This window comes from Eptatretus burgeri, unplaced genomic scaffold (genome assembly GCF_056783735.1).
Source record: "Eptatretus burgeri isolate ZD-2024b unplaced genomic scaffold, Ebu_testis_v1 Ebu_testis_scaffold_352, whole genome shotgun sequence".
Classification (NCBI taxonomy): Eukaryota; Metazoa; Chordata; class Myxini; order Myxiniformes; family Myxinidae; genus Eptatretus; species Eptatretus burgeri.
Window position 1 is genome coordinate 25,795 of NW_028222301.1, and position 16,706 is coordinate 42,500.

A 16,706-nucleotide genomic window follows, 5' to 3' on the forward strand; every position below is an offset into this window, starting at 1 on the left:
CCCCCCACCCCCTCCATGACATTACATACCGATGTTGATACTCACTACCAGTGTAGCTCGTGATACTGAACTGTTCGTGTGTTGATTGAACATTTACTTTCCACCTGCTCCACGGAAGGTGAAGGACGTGATGTTTTCTCCCCTCTCTGTTGTTCATTGATTCATCGATTCTGTTATTCTGTTTGTCCATCTCCGTCCACTTTCTCCCTTCACCCTGTGGTTGGTGTTTCCCCTTTCTCCCACTGTTCCCTTTGTTATGTTATGTCCTGATTTGTGTTTTTCTGGCTGTGTTTTTCGTCGAAAAAAATCGAAACATTTAAACACCTTGGGTCGTGCACCTTGACCCCATGGCCAAGGTACACAGTCCAACAAGATTGTCCCACGAGCAAACACGTACCCCTCGGCCCGAAGGATGAAGCACATGGTTAATCAAACACACACATCCTAACCACGAAGGGTCAGAATGCACGGTCACACACTTGGACTACCCCTCCATCAAAGTAGATCCCCAACGACACCTGGCCAGGAAAACACCGTGGAGACTGTTACTTGATTTAAAATATCCGGTATCTAAATAATAAATATCGGTTAAAAATATCAATTCTGTTTAATTCCAAACCAGGTGTCCCCAACACCTTTCTCTGTGGCCATTTAAGCTCTCACTGACAACAGGAAGAAATTCCAAATTCCTGCTCCAAGTTACACTGCAGCAGGGACGGTATCAGTCGCTCCCCAATCACACCCAACTCACTGCTCCTTCCTCTGTCTTTTTCACCTGAGTAGGTGGAGAACTTTCTAAAAACCTCGACTCTGATTCTGCAACTGTCCCAGACAGAATCCGAAAACGTGTCCTCAAAGGCATCCTTCCAGGGCACAACACCTGGGTTCGTCCCTCTCTCTCTTTTGGACAGTGAGGTTGTGGGAACAACAACTCCAGCAGAGACTGCAGAACCAAGAACAGAACCTGCTAAGCAGAAAGCACTCCAAAACCCCACAAACCCCTCATCCACCAGCCAGCCCCTTTAGGTTGCAAAATACCCCATGTTCTACGAAAGGCCCCAAAAGGACAAGTGGTGTCACCACCCTGGGTGGTTGTGGACAGCCCACCAACAAAAGACATATGATCTCCAAGTATTGTTTTTGGAATGAACAGAAGTCTAAGAGGACCAAATGGACTTTGTGCCTGTTTGTTTTTAATCTTATATTTATGGCTAATCTCTGTGTATACACATCATGGAGCAAGTGTATGTATGTATGCATTGTAACAGATTATATTACAGTAAATCCTGGATGAATCTATAATCTATATGATTGGGAATGTTAAAAGAGATATTGTATGGAAAGACAACTTAAATTAAATAAATGGTGGTTTCTGCGAAAAAGGACACGTTCACAGACCGGAGCCAAGAAAGAAGCCATTACCAAAAAAAGACACATCTAAAAGCTCGTATGGAGTTTGTGAAAAGCATCTTAATGAAACTGCAGACATGTGGAGAAATGGTTTGTGATCAGACGAGACAAAAATTTAAATTTTTGGTCCAAATTCAAAGCGTTCCACCTGGTGCAAGCCCAACATTGTACATCACCCAGTCAACACCATCCCCACTGATCAAGCATGGTGGTGACAGCATCATGTCATGGGGCTGATTTTCATCAGCAGGGACTGGGAGGCTTGTCGGGAGAGAAGGGACAATGAATGGTGCAAATTACAGGAGAATCCTTGATGAAAACCTGTGTTACAGGCCGGGGTTCACCACAAGGGGAAGCCCTTGGGTTCCTCCCAAATGCCCGGTCCTGAAGGTTAATGTGCCGAGGAAAACTCCGTGGTAGGTTGCTCAGCAACCATAAACATCAATTACCCTCGCCAACTCTGACAGGGTTATCCATCTAAACTCTGTTTGCCTGAGGAGGTGACTACATTAACCAAGTTTTGTGCCCTCAGCACACACTTGGATTACAGTGAAGTGATACAGTGAGTGTACACTGGGTAACAAGAGCAAATCACATGGGGTAAAACTTCCAAGTTAACAAGCATGTGCACTATGCTGGATCAACGGATGAAAGGACACTGCGAGCTGGTTGAATTACAAGTAACGTGGCATTTATAAAAACAAAGTGTGAGAAAAGGTATGATCTCCAAGTATTGTTTTTTGTCTTGACACAGTCAAGACAAGGGTTTATTTACAGGGACGATTCCTACAGCAGGGACATGCAGGATTGGTGTGGTGTGGTAAAAAAAAAAAATCTGATTCCAGTGAGTATTCCAAAAACATCTGGTGAGAGCAGAGCTCACCTGATACTTTTACTTAAACAATCTTACTTTTTTCCCAAAACAGGTGCCATCATGATCATTCCGTGAAGGAATCGATTGGAGAGAGATAAGAAAAGACGAGGTCATTTTGACCTCTTTGGTTTACCAAGTGGGGTTGACAAACCTGCACTGCCAAATCGCTGAGGGAGGGATGAAGAGGAGGAATACTGGTTGTGTCTATGGTGCATATTTGAGGAGGTGCAAGTGAGGGTGTGTGTGAGGTGTGAGGAGGAAACTGGAAAGAGGTGCTTGTCATTGAGGTCACTGGAAATAATGGTTTTTGGGGCTTGCCTTCACTGATCAGTCTTGTGTATCCACAGGGGACAAGGTGGAAAAGAGAAACAGAATGTGTGAGGAGACAGCTTACTTATAGGTGAGGTGCAAGATTATCTGTGTGTGCAAAATTTTAATTGGCTTGGCCCTAATGAAGGCACTCGATACGGCGCCCGGATCACTCGCTCTCCCAGCACTCCGTTCCGCAAACTCCGTTCCACCCGCTCCGACCCATAACCTCTGATCCACCTGCTCCATTCCACGTCTCGCACGTACTGTCGAGCAAGCCAAAAATGATCTCTGTCTCTTTGTTTGGAACACATCGCTTTAATAGTTCCTGGTCTGGGATCAGATCCTGGAAGTGGATGAAATGCTCGGCAGAAGGACCAGGACCGACGGCGCCCCCATTGGTTCACACAGGATCACTTCATTGCCAGCACCGCCCACGCGAGGCCACAGCCATGGAGATGCTGGCAATGTTTTCAAGGTGAACTATGCCATTGACCTCCATACTTAACGTAGCACCGGTGTCTTTGGTCACGCTTTCCTTTCCAAATGTGAACAAGCACTGAACACCTAATGGAGACCACAATCAAGCATATGATGTTACATGGTGATTAGCGCACACATCGAGTTGCAGACTTCTGAACGGCGCATTGCACTCGCAACTTCATAGGCGGCGGTGAATATCTTTGGTGATTGTGAGGTTGAGGTGATGGTGGAGGCGGCATGGCACGTGAGTTGTGGCGTGGTGGTTTGGTGTGGTGTGGTGGTTTTCTGTGATTGTTGTGGTGTGGTTGTCAAACAATGGTGAATATACAGCAAGCTTGGGTGTTACAATGCTGTGGAGTGACAATGAAGGTGTCTCGATCATTGTAGCGTTTGTCGGTAGAGCATATTAATGGCAAAATGACCTGATGGGATCATCGACAACTCTGTTCTTCACTGCATGGCCCGTCAAGTACTGGCTGCTCCTGGTGGCTTCAAGGGCGGACCCTGACGTGCGGCCAATAATACACAAATGTGAAAACACCCCATCATAATCCACCATGAATGCTGTCAAACTGACACAATGGTTTCAAATGAGTGTTCCAACACGAAGCATAAATGTAACATTACTAAATCAGAAGATAGCAGGATACAAACAATGACACTTGCAGCCCAGTTCACCACAATGAAGAAGAGCACACATGGGTGGGACCAAATCGCAGCCATTAGAGAGTCCTGCAGGTGGTGTGGCGGCTCTCACACTGATGTCTTACCGGTAAACGTGCCCCCCCCCCACCACTGCCTCCCCTCTAAAATTTAGTGAAGACCACTGATCTAAACGATGAAAAATAATTTATATATTTATTTATATATGTTTCAAAAACCAAGAAACTATTGAACCAAATCTCTCCAAATATTGCACGTTGTGTCGGGGAACCCCAAGTGTGGTTTCTGTCTTGGCAACATATTTGGGGGACGCGGTTCAAGTGGGGGGAAGACCCCAACTCTCTCTGTAAATGTGTATTGTGCCTCCCGATGGTAGTTGGTATTACAAATCATCTTCCGATGTTAAGTAAAGTTTCACCAACTTCACAATGTGCATTACGGTGATTTTCAAAATGTTTCATTTTACTCATTTCAATCAGAGGTTCAAACCAAAGAATCCAACACTGAGCTTCACAGTGAAGAGGAAATGATTTCTTTCAGCACCAGATATAAGCAGCAAGGATGGTGAACGAAGATGATGTTAGCTGTCTTCCAAGAAGATGGAGGATGAGCTCGGGAAAACGATATCGTGAAGAGAGCGGAATGTTTGTGAAGTACAACATGGTGTCTTCTGATTAAATCCTTCAGTGAATCAACAGGTAACAACACCTCGTCCACAGTACTTCATCAATCTCAAAAATAATACTTTCCCTAAAAAGTGAACGATTTTGGGGTTTAACCACCGGACACAGATCGGTAATGTGGAGAACAGTTGAACACGTGTTGTGTGAGATTTAATACATTCCAGTGAATATTTTGAAATACCATTTATCAAACTTGGTTTGTGTTTTTACGAATAAACATTAAATAAATATCAGTTCCCATTTACACCATGAAAATGGTACAAGAGGAGTTGGAGAAAAATTAGACTGGAATGTCATCCACCGGATGAGGGACACCCCTTCCACGGCTTCGGCGACACTGTGGACCTTCCCTCTTCCCACGGGTGTAGATTTGTGGATCCCTTTAGCTAATACTCGCTCATCCATCTCACATCAAGGGTTCCACTCCCTCTCTCAGCTTCCTGAGTTACCACAAACCGGTCCAATCTGGATGGTGTGTTTTTAGGAGACACCACCTCCTTACTGATGTCCGGGAGCTCATTCGCCCTTTTGTTACAAGTGTCATCATTACCTTCATCACCCAATGTGAGCGGAGGTTGTTTTCAGCCCCTTGTTTGTTTGTCTGTCTATGAACAGGATATCTCGAAAAGTTGTGGCCGGATTGTGACAAAACTTGGTGGATGAGTTTGGTAAGTGACAACAACAATCTGATTAGATTTTGGTGAAGATCCGGATGCAGATCTGACCTATCAGTGGGCTACAAAATGTAAAGTGTTCAACCTGGTGGAGGTATGCGCTCGGGCTGGGCGATATCTCAACATTATCGACTCGATAAGATATTGTGACGGACGTCACGTCTGGATATCTCCGAGAGGATGGTGTTAGTGTGGTCAGTTATGATATTCCCATGCACTTCTGGCAGAAAGTATGAAACTTCGCACAACAATAATATGACACCCAGAGAACAATGTTAGTCTGGGAGCCACTTCATTTTTGTTTCTGTTCTAATTAACAGTGTATTATTAACGAGCGTTCGAACTGGGCGCGGCACAGCCGTGTCGTGCTCCTATTCATCCAAATCCAGGCTGGAGTCATGAAAGGATGTCGGACACAATGATGGATGAAAGTAAATTTTACAAGAATTTCGAACCAAATGCTTTTTTTTCCATGATTACCAAACAGTAAATGATCCCAAGATGATTCAGCCGTCAGAACAGGTAAGATTTGCTGATGTTATTATGATGTGATGATGAAATGGGGTGGGAGAACACTCTGATGAGCACCAAATGACGTCGTTTGTCTTGGTTTTTCGTCGACAAATAAACCGACGGTTCTCGATCAGATTCATTCAGTCTCTGTAATATCCGACAGATTCAGTCATCAGAAAACATTGTGAAGCCCCAAAGTACCTTACTTTATAGCCTTGACAGAATAATTCTGTCTGTGCTGGTGTGACGTCGATCCAATGCTATTTGGTCATGCCAATTTGCGATACGTTCAGGGACCGCTGGCTTCACCGAGTTATTACTGGAAAAAAACGTGATGTTCACTTCTGAAATCAACTCACAGGCTTACCCCAAACTGTTCATTCAGATGTACGGTGTGTAAATTATCCGATCACAAATTGAATTCCTTTGTATTTAGAGAGAGGTCTGCCTGATAGGTAAAGATTTCCTGCTGACGCAGGGCTTCCACTCATGGAAACGACCAATTTTTAAAACTTATTTTAGAAAAATATATCATTATTAAATTTTTATTGTCTGATACATGTTGAAAGTGATTTTTTTAAAAAATTATATTGTTGGAATTTGATGCTTTATTGCTCCTGAATTATTTTATGTTTTGTTTGGACAATGCAAAATCAGAGTGGTGACCAAAACCTGTCGCACCTTCTCACGCATTACGACCCCAATGTCTTATTGCGCGAAAGAGATTGGATCACGATGTAGTCAGTGCTGGGCACAGACGATTATCTCTCATTTTGTGCTGTTGTGGATGTGAAGATTTTCCCAACACTCTGGCGCTGTTGGTCGTGGTGTTCATGACGAATGTTGTCTTCCCTCGGGCACACCTAACAACGCTCATCGTGTGGAGATGAATATAAATAATGTCCTCCCAAGTTCAAATTTTAAAATGTCCAGAGATGATAATCATTTGGCCTCATCAGTCCCAAATGGATGAAGCAGACTCAGCAGGCTGGTGTTTTGTATGAAATTATGTTGCTATGCACACCATGATTCAGGAGGGTGTGCTCGAGATACACTGTGTGGAGAGCAGACCTGTTGTTAGGAGTTTTGGTCAGACTATGGCACATCATCAAGTTCTTCTTAAATCAATTGTAGAAAAACATGTAATTCTCTGCCCATCATTACAATCCTCCCAGAGTCAATAAGACTTACAAAATTTCATTGTGACTCCCATGCCCCGAGACAGGGTGAGAATAATCGATGGATTATTTCAATGTGGAGTTCTCTTTTTCCAGGTTCCTGATTCAGAGGGCGGAAGGAGAGCAAACTGGGAACTTTGCATCGTTTGCCAAACAACGACAACGAGCCACTCAAGTGTCCTGGTCGGCTCGCTGCATCTCCTGAGTCGGTGGCAGAAACCGATACGAGCTTCCTGAAGAACGTTCATGAGTTCAGGCAGATCGGGTATTTGCCGACTTCATTCTCATTCGCTGAAAGTGACACAGAACTTTTCATTGAAAATGTGCAAGTTGGCACAAGACTTGCAAGCTGAAGTTCAAGATCGAAAAGTTGGATCGGGCAAAGAAAAACGTCATACTGATGCTCCATCAACAAGTACAACACCATCTCGGAGACAAGCGCATGTGCTTTGATGTGAATCTTTATTTATTCTGCCAGGATGGCATGAATAGTGATCTGATTTGCTTCTGTATTCTGGAGGCAGATGAAAAAATTCGACTCATGGAAACAGAACTTGAAGACGAAACTCTGCTCGCTCATCTCGCTGGAGGAGACTTGATTGCCATTGAGGCCAAGTTTCACAAAGCTTGCCTCACCAAGCTGGACACACGCTTCAGGACTTTCCAACGAAAGAAATCATCTGATGATAACGCAGAGGAGAATATAGTGACATCCCGAGTGTTCGTTGAACTGATAGAATATCTTGACAATGAAATCCACAGTGAGAGGACTTCAATCGCATTGACAGAGCTCCAGGAACTCCATGTCCAAAGATTACAGCAATTTGGCTTCGGTGCCAAACCTTCACAAAACGCACCTCAAGGAAAGGATCTTGAAACACTTTCCTGAATGTCAGCCCGAGTTTGATGGGAGGAACATGGTTTTTCTGTTTGACAATACACTGAGGATTATTGTCAGGGAGAGTTGAAGCAGTCGGCCGACTTGGATGCAATAACTGATGAAAGCAGCGAAAATTATCCAACGCGATATTCTGTCACATGAGAATTTGAAATTCACAGGACACTTTCCCCAGGGTTGTCAAAAACAATCAGTACCGCCGCGTCTACTGACGCTACTCTCCATGATTATGCACGGGACTGACATCAATACTGACAGTGATCACCATCAACCATCCATCAGTTTGGCCCAGTTGGTATCATTCAACACGGTGGCTCAACAAAGTAGTAAAAGCCAACTTTCACACCATGGATTTCGTGAACCGCCGCTGCCAATCTACATTGGTCTTAACGTCCATTCGCGAACTCGAAGTAAGACCATCATCAAGGAGCTGAACCGCCTGGGGATGTGTCTGTCATATTCCCGTGTTCTTCAGATTGAGGAGTGGCTAGCGACATCAGTGACCGAAAGATTTCACAATGATGGAGTCGTCTGTCCACCAAAACTTCGGAACGGGCTGTTCACTGTTGCAGCGCTGGATAACATCGATCATGATCCAACATCGAACACCGGCTGGAGGAAAGTTCAACACAGATGGGAGCCTGAGTGGACTGTTGAACCGATTGTATCATCAGCCTGCCAACAGCTGATCAAATGCACATGTGAGAATGTGTGTCGTGTGTGCAAATGTGCAGGAGCTGAACTGAAGTGCACTTACTTATGTAAGTGTGAATGTGCTGAGTAAATGTGCTAAGTAGATGAGGGACTGGTGAGTGATGACGTTCTTATATCGAATCATGTTGCCTCTCACTGAAGATAGTGCGACCTTGCTCTTTGTTAGGTGTTTGGGCATATTACCGACTGTTGTGGAATATTCTTCGTTCAGGTAGATTCAGAATTGTGAGATTTGTTAAGTGATTCGAAAAATTTGAATATTTTCACTTATTTTGTAGTTGAATGGACTGAATATGTTTTGCAACAACCGACATACGAATCAGTTTGACCGACTGTCTCTTTCCAACGGTCGCCATCTTGGAGTTTTTTGAGCCAGTATCCTGAACTTGTAATGGTTGAGATGTCACACTGGCGTGAAAATAATCACAGAAATCGATTCTACACCCAAAAATTAGTATAAATCCTTGTATTACACGAATGTTTGGTCCTATTGGTTCGTTAGTGGAAAAATTAGCCTAAACGATGGACGCCATATTGTATTTCAAGTCCAAGATGACCTCAAAACAAGAAAAGGTCAAAAATTGAATTTCTTCACCAAAAATCAACATGATTTCATGGTTCATTTGTACAGTTTCGTTGGTTACTTCAAAGTTTATGAAACAATCCAATTTGACGTCGTTGAGGGACCTAATTAGCATAAATTATGCAAATTATGCCCTCCAAGGTCATTTTCCAGTGTGGTTCCCAGGTCAACTTTCTTTTGTTAACACCTTGGCTTCCTCCATGCCAAATTTGGTGGTTTCTGCCAGAAGTGCACGGGACATTTGAGTATCCTGACTTACTGACCACACCACGTGTCTTTTGGGAACCACAATCGTCAGTCATTCCAGAACTTCCAGCGGGATCCCACACCCAGAGTCATGTGACCACACACAAAAGCCCGAGTGTGGTCACACAACAGATCTTCGTCAGTTTGTATATAAGAAGGGAATGGGACGATGATGTTATGCTGAGTTATTGGAAGGTTTGTTCGGTTTCAGTTTTGATAATTATAATGATTGTGGATTTTCTCCATACAGAGGGAATTGTATTGTGAGTGTCCATGAGTGGTTGTGTACTTTAGTTCGTGCATGAATGGCGAAAGGGCCAAGGTGTTTCAGGTGGATATTTGAGATATCGTCGAGCTGTTCCTGGAGAATTGGAGTTTTTACCTTTTTTTTTTATCAGATCTCTAACTGATTGGCTGGGAGGTCGATGTGAGTTTGAGTCTTCGTAGTTCAATCAGAGGAGATTTAAACTCGACGGAGCGGATGGGAGAAGGGGATGAGTGTGATGCAGGAGGGAATCCGAAATCATGGTGTTTTTTTATTTTTGTATACCTTGTCGAGGCTCATATGAGAGCGAACACACAACGCACAGCAAGGGGGGGCATGAGACAAGAGGGGCGGGAGTGGGACGGACAAAACAGTGCGGAACAGAGAACTTAGGAGATCTGTGGAAGGGAGAGGGATGGGTTGGGGAATATGGGGAATACATTACGGGGACTTTCAGGAAGAAAAGCAGGGAAATTGAAGGAGGTGGGCTTGGGGTGGATAAACGGGGGTTGAACAGATCGAGAATTTGGATGGGGGATGATAAGAGGTGGTGGTGAACAGCTGTTTTGAAGGCCTGGGGGAAGAATGGGATTGAATCGAGTGAGGGAGTTTATTCCAAAGGCGGAAAAAAAGAGGAATGAAAGAGTGAAGGTGAGCAGTGATTCATGATTTTGATAGTTTTACCAGAAGGGGTTGTTGGCGGACATTGAGTGTCCAGCGGAAATATGGTGGGGACAAATCGCAGACAGAGCGGGGGGGGGGCGAGACTGGAGAGGAGACGGTAGAAGACAAAAATACCACCGACCTGCCTGCGGTGAGAGAGTGAGAGGCCCAAAGACTCAGCCTCTTCGCGGGAGATACCAATGATCCGAAATGCCTTGGTTTCTACAGCGTGAAGCTGAGAAAGGTGAGAGGCAGAAGCACCAGCCCAGAGGGGAGAGCAGTACTCCTTCAGGCTGCAGACGAAAGCTTTGTAAGTGGTCAGGAGCTCAGGAGGGCCAAGGAAGGACCTTGCACGACAGAGGATTCCCAGTCGGTGACTGGCTTTGGAGGCGAGGTTTGAAATATGGCTTTCCCATGAAAGATCATGGCAAATTGTGAGACACAGAAGCTTGAAAGAAAGGACTTCTTCCAGAGGATTATTGAGAAAGTGGATGGGGGGGGTTTCTAAATGGTCCTTTTGGAGAGACATTGTGAGAGTGTGAGATTTGTCCGGATTGAAAGGCATTTTCCACGTGTTGGATCAGTTTGTGATTTTATCCAGATCTGCAGTGAGCGAAGAAGCTGCTGCATGCCGGTCTGAAGGACGACAGATGGTATGTCAGGGGGTGGAGTCATCAGCAAAGAGATAAAGAGGATTTTCCAGAGAGTCGGAGAGATCATTGATGAAAACCAGAAAAAGAACAGGGCCCAGAACGCTACCTTGAGGAACACCAGCCTGGACAGGAAGAGAGGATGAGAGAACTCCATTTAGGCCACACGTTGACTGTGACAGGAGAGGAAGTCTGCGAGCCATGAGTGGAGATGGTCTTGGATACCAAGGGAAGAGAGTTTGGTGAGCAGGGCAGGGTGCCAGACTGTGTCAAAAGCATGCAATACATCCAGGGATATGGCTCTGATTTCTTCTCCAGCATTGAGGACCTCCATCCATTGTTGGGAGAGCAGAAGCAGCATATCCAGGGTGGAATGACCTGGTCTGAAACCAAATTGATGATCAGAAATCAGGCTATTGGAGAAGAGGAAGAATTTAATGTCTGAAGCGATGATGGTTCCAGAAGCTTGCTGATGTTTGGGAGAAGGCTGATTTGTCTGTAGTTGCAGGGATCTGTTTTTTCACCTTTTTTTGTGTAGGGCAGTGATGTTTGCTGATTTCCAAGCAGATGGCAGATGACCTTGAGCAAATGAGAGGGTGAATAGAACAGAGAGAGGGTGAGCAAGAGCAGAAGAGCAGGCTTTGAGGACACGTGGTCTGATGCTCTCTGGACCAGTTGCACAATCTGAGTCGAGGTTTGACAGAAAGCTCTCCACCTTGTCAGGAGAAAAGGACACAGAGTCCAGGGACAGTTGGGTGCAACTGGGTAAGGTGGGTGCAGAAAGCGATGGGTTTTGGACACAAGATTTCGATGCAAACACCGAGTTTAGGCATTCAGCCTTTTCATGTGCGGTATCAGCAGTGTGGCCATTTGAGGTGAGGGAGGGGGTGGAGGGTGAACATACACCAGAAACAGATTTGATTAGACGCCACCAGCACTTTGACGAGGGAGAGAGGTTTGAGAGTTCAGACTTGAGATGAGAAAGATGTTGTTTTCTGGCTCTCATGAGGGTAGATACACACTTGTTCCGAGCTTTATGGAAGGAACTGAGATTGCCCTCAGTTGGGTTTGCTTTCCATGAGGCAAAGGCAAGTTGTTTCAGGACAACTGCCTCACCACAAGCTTCAGTGAACCATGGGCGGGAGGAAGGGAAGGACAACTGAAGAGGAGAGGGGATAAATCTGTGCATGAGGAAGAGCAAGTTTCTTTGAAAGAATTCCCAGGATGAGTTGATGTTGGAGAAAGTGGCGATGGGAGACCAGTCTCAAAGTTTGATGGCTGCTTGGAGACCCTACCAGTCGGCCTGAGTGAAATGCCAGACTCAGCGGTGGTGAGGTGGTTCTCTGATAACAGCCAGAGAGATGTCTACTTTGACAAGGACGTTGTCAGAAAAACCGATTGGATCGGAGGAAGAATGGCAGATATTTTCAGGGAAATTTTTCAAAATCAGTTCCAGAAGAGATAGAGCACCATTGGTTGAGATCTGGGTTGGGAAATTGACCGATCGAGTCAGTCACAATGAGTCGCAGAAAGCTTTTGCTGAGGTGCCATGACAGGTGAGAGAGGTACCCACACCGAGCCAACTGGCATGATGACAATTGAAGTCACCACGTATGAGGAAGAGAGAGTTTGGATGAGAAGATAGAAGTTGGTCCATGTTTTCGGATAATGTGGTGTAGATGGAGTCAACACTGTTTGGTGGACGGTACAGTACACATAAAAACAAGAGGTGGGAGTGGAGGGGGAGCCGTAGCCAGAGGTATTCCTGGGAGTGTGGGGGAGTGAGGGCAGTGCATGGAGAGTGAGGAATAGTCTTTGATGAAGAGAGCAACTCCTACACTAGGATGAGGCTCAGGTCTGTCATTCTGGAGGAAGGAGTAACCAGGGAGAGATACCTCGCAGTCAGCGACGTCTTGAGGGAATAGGTGCAGGACCCACGTTGATAACTACAATAAAGAATACACACCATGGGACAACGATAAATGCACCCTGCTGTCTGTACTGGGGGATCCTGAACTGTTTGGGTTCTCCTTCGATTGTGAAGCAGGAGAGTTGAGTTGTTTTGGGGACTCGCGGGTCCTGCACCTGTTCAGGAGGAACTTCACGGTTCTTTATGGATCCCTCATTTTTGGTGACTTTCTTTGGGGTTTACTCGACTTCATTATTACCTCCACCACTGGAGGAAGGCGTTATGTTTTCACCCCTTGCTGTCTGTTTGTTACTTACGGAATCTTAAGATTTCGTCAGTATTTTGATGACTTCCGTCCTCTGTTTGTGTGTTTGTGTTTGTGTGTTTGTTTGTTGGCACGATAACTCGAGAACGGAAGAAGCTTCCAATGCTAAATTACACTACGTGATTCAGGAGGGTGATGCCTAGTGCTGATTAGATTTTGGTCAATATCGGTCAAAGGTCAAGGTCACAGTGAGGTCAAACATCCAAAACATTCGATTTTTGATGGTTTTGTACAGAATCATCGTAGAAACTTCTGGTTTGTGTCGCTCCCTTCTCCAGAGACAGCTTTTATTAGACAAGGTCAGAGGTCAAGTTGACGATTTCGTAAGTACCAGTCTATGACTGCTTGTTTGTTTGTTTGTCTGTCTGTGAGCAAGATATCTCAAAAAGTTACAGACGGATTCGGACGAAATTTGTTGGACAGGTTGGGTGTGCGACAAGAATGAATTGATGAGATTTTGGTGAAGATCCGGATACGATAATTTTTTGAAGCAATTCTTCACCATTGAGTGCAACAGCCGAACAGGATATATCACACGGTATAAAAAAATTGTGGACGGATCGGGACCAAACTTGGTGGGTTTGTTCGTTTGGTGACAAGAACAAGCCGATAAGATTTTGTTTGATAAGATTTTGTTTCAGGTCCGAATCCAGATCCGGCATCTCAGTGGGATACAAATCATAAACTGTCCAGCCTGGTGGAGGCATGCGCTCTACCGAGTGCTGTTCTCGATTTTTGTCCTTCTAATAATTTTTGAGGGTCATCTTGGGATAAAATGGTCCACATAAAAATATCCCTTTGAGAAGTTCGGTGACGGGGAGGCAGGGGACATGAAAATGAGTTCCGTCCTTCCGAAGAACCGATCATCTGTGCGTGTAGTTTTGTGTTCGGGATTTTTAAAAACCGTTCAAGAGTTCGTTTTCATATTATACAGATCTATTCCTCATACCACCGAAAAGACAGGGGACCTGGAGGATCAGCTCTTTGTTTCCATCATTGTTATCAGCTCCGAAGGAGAGGGTATTGCGTTTTGGTCTGTTTGTTTGTTTGTTAACGACAAACTGTTTGTTTGGCTGTCTGTTGGATTCGCTATATATGAGATATCCCTTATTGTCGGGTTTTCCGGCTGTGTGTGTGTGTGTGTGTGTGTGTGTGTCTGTGTCTGTGTCTGTGTGTGTGTGTGTGTGTGTGTGAGTGTGAGTGTGTGAGTGTGTGTGTGTGTGTGTGTGTGTGTGTGTGTGTGTGTGTGTGTGTGTGTGTGTGTGTGTGTGTGTGTGTGTGTGTGTGTGTGTGTGTGTGTGTTTCTGCAACGCGAGGCTCCACAGCACAAACCAGCAAACCGATTATTTTTCAAATGGTAGTCCTTCAAAAATAGGATGTCTATTCACCGCCATTTTTTATGAGGAGTGCCAGTTGGCAAAATACGCAATAGGAAAAATCTTGCCAGGCAGAGGAACAATTGTATGTGAACCAATAGGTCTTGGCAATGAATCTTCGTCGGTGGATCGGTCAGAATGAAAACATCGTATCCAGCGCTTCGATCCAAGCGAATCCCTCGTCGCCTGCTGGCTTGTTTGTTTGTTTGTTTGTTTGTTTGTTTGTTTGTTTACGACAAACTGTTTGTTTGTTAACGTCTGTTTGTTACATTGTTCAGTCGATTTTGTTATTGTTTGTCTGTTTGTTGTCTGCAGGTCACAATTTTAAACCGATCTCCAGGAAATTTCGCCACGTGGTAGAGTTTGTCAGAAGGAAGAAGCCGATTGTTTTTGAGGTCCAAGGTCAACAACTGAGGTGGTTTTTCTAAAATCCTCAATTTTCATCGATCGCCTTGAAATTTGTGGAGGATTTATATTTCAGATCATTGAATTAAACCAGGCAATTATTTTTGAGGTCAACATCGGCCAAAAGGTCAACATAGGCCGAATTTCTAAAATTGTCAATTTTCTTCCGATTCACTTGAATATTTTTTTGAATAAGGCTCACTTGGCTGTGCCTGGATGGGTTTGGGGGTCGAGGAGCAGCAACTGAAATGTGAATCCTCTTCAGGTTCCTCCTGATGACTTCATCTTTACTTTTTACTTGTTCAGGTTCCTTCTGATTACTCCAATGCAGCCTGTACCTATTTGGTCTTCCATTTGATTTGAATTGAATTTATTTTAATCCCAATCTAAATTAAATTGAATAATGAATAATAATGATATTAATAAACGTAATGGGTCAGGGTCAGGTGTCCTATCAAAGCAGGGTTGCATCAAAGTGGGACATCTTGGTACCCGGTCATCACCGCCAGCAGTTATAAAGTAACAGTTCGAGTTATGTCTCTTTATTAATTACATAACACACCAGTACACAAACGCCATACAAAATACACCACACAAAATATGTCTTGGCGAGGGTCTGCAATCTCTGATTGCTCTTTTTGTCACTTGTTTTTATGTCGCCAACTGTGAGTAGTGTTACATAACCTTGGTGTTTGCTTAACGGTTAATGTGGCTCGCTGAAGATCTTTGGGTCTTGAGTTTGAGCCACTGTCGTTGCGTTAAATAACACCAGGTGGGTTGACTAAGCCTGTCATGCTCCTCAAGTGGGAAAAACGAGTACCATCTTCATGGAATCAGGGGGCACTGCATCATTGGCTCATCTCCCAGCAATGATGATGCTCCCAGCAATGATGCAACCAGAAACCACAGGTTGCATATGAAACAATATAAAGAAGTGGTGTTACAAAGTAGATGGCTAATGATTTATATGTGGTTGTTTAATTTATGACAATATTGGAAAAGTTGTTGTGATATATTTTAATCCTTCATCATGACAGCATCTCATACATCAGGATCATCACACTTCATGTTCTGATCTCAACTCTGCATGATGAGGTGTGAAGGGTCTGTGTCTGTCATGTAAGTATATGTACATCTGTATGGAAATATCTACAAGGGGTCAGGAATCCTGTTGGGCTGTTATCAGAGGACGTGTTACTAGGAGGGGTGGGGGGAGGGTGGGGACAGAGAGCAGAGGGAGCAATATTGGGGAATAGACAAGGGAGAAAACAAAAGAGATCAATGACCTACCTGCGGTGTGAAACCAACAGACCTTGTGATTCAGACTTGTCACAGGTATTGTTGAGAGATTTAAGTTCCTGAGAATCCAGGAGAGAAAGATGTGATGATGGGGTGGTGGTTGCCAACAGAGGATCGCAGTACTCCATTGAGCTCTGGACAAAGGCCTTTTAGATTGAGTAGTTCTTGATTTTACAAATAAAGAGTTGGATCGATGGACGGACAGTCTCTGGCTGGTTTGGAAGATAAGTTTTGTTTTGTGGTTGGCCAAAGAAGGGTTGTGGCTGATGGTGAGGCCTAGAAGGTCCAGAAGGGACTGAACATCTTCGACAGGTTGACCATGGAAATAGACAAGTGGGTGAGTTTGATGATACTTCTGGAGCACCAGGTTGAGAGTGGTATTTTTCAGGATTTTTTTGTGCACACAGCCGAGACTCATGGAAGAGCGAATCACAGAATGGATCAGGATACAACAGAACGATAAGAACAGTAGAAAGAGAGGGAGGAAACCAACAACAGGACCGAGGGACAAAATAGATGGAGACAGACAAAGAAGAGATGTGGTGAGAATGAAGGGGAGAGAAGGAGACAGTGAGATCTCTCTGGA